The sequence below is a fragment of the Anoplophora glabripennis genome, unplaced genomic scaffold (genome assembly GCF_000390285.2).
Source record: "Anoplophora glabripennis isolate ALB-LARVAE unplaced genomic scaffold, Agla_2.0 scaffold1759, whole genome shotgun sequence".
Classification (NCBI taxonomy): Eukaryota; Metazoa; Arthropoda; class Insecta; order Coleoptera; family Cerambycidae; genus Anoplophora; species Anoplophora glabripennis.
The window spans coordinates 4,887-6,155 of NW_019417853.1; positions in this window are offsets into that span (position 1 = coordinate 4,887).

Sequence of the window (1,269 nt, forward strand, 5' to 3'; positions counted from 1 at the left end):
TGTTGTTGTTGTTGTTGTTGTTGTTGTTGTTGTTGTTGTTGTTGTTGTTGTTGTTGTTGTTGTTGTTGTTGTTGTTGTTGTTGTTGTTGTCGTTGTTGTTGTTGTTGTTGTGATTATTGTTGTTGTTGTTGTTATTGTTGTTATTGTGACCTCTTCAGTTTTGCTTGGAGGTGTGTGTGTCTAATTTGAGTGAGATGACATTTAGTGAGAAATTAAATAAGCCAGGTGTTATTTATCATTAGCAAAGGATCCTAATTTATGCCTTTTGTTAGCGGTTGTTTGGTATTTATATTTGGGTGGTTAGAGCAACGATCGTGGGTTTCTCTGCCATGCTCCTTCCCCACAGGAGCTCTAGGTGAGCCTGGCACTCTCATTTTAGGTTAAATGGTTGTTAATGTTTTTGTTGTTCTTTCTATTTGTCACATGTTTAATTTGAAGACTGTTGTACGTAAATAATAAAGTTAGGTGTATTTACTCTGCTTTTGTTTTATAAAATTAAACTATACTTCCCCTCTTTAAAGTTAGTAGCCAGCGCCTTCCGATCAATTAAAACTAGATGTATACAACGTAGGTATTCCTCATGACGATCACATATTTTTGGCCACAACTACGTTTATATATTTTTCTATCGAACCCGGGGTTGTTATACTACACCATGGATCTCAAATTTGTTTTTACAAGCATCAAGGACTCAGAAAATGCAACAAAAAATATATAAAGATTTTTGACATGCATCGTGTATTAAGCGAGATACATAGGAGTGGGCCTCTTATAGTAGACAGCCTGTATATACGTCATATTCAGTTTACAATAGAATAGGGTTGTCCACTATAAAAACAAACCATATAGAAATTGTTGTTGAGTCAAAGATTTTATATAAAAGAACATGCCTGTATAGTCAAATTTTAAATATATGACAAATTAGTGGTAGAAATCATTTATGAATGTTTGCGTTACTTAAAAACTAGTCTGACGTCATAAGGGGCAATTGAACAAGAAGCTAGTAGCGATCCTATTGCATAATTTTGAAGAAGAAGAAAATATGTCAAAATTGTCCATCAAACCCTGCTGCTCTGTTTAACGTTTTTTAAATAAAAGTGACACTAGTGACAGCAGTCTATCAATTAAGAGTATTTGTGATAGTTATTATTAATTTCCTGACTGTAATGGATTCAACAAAATTTAAGTGGTGTTTTGTTCCACATTCCACATTCCACATAGCCAATTGCATTATCTCCATAAGACTCCCGAACTGCACTATAATTTTCC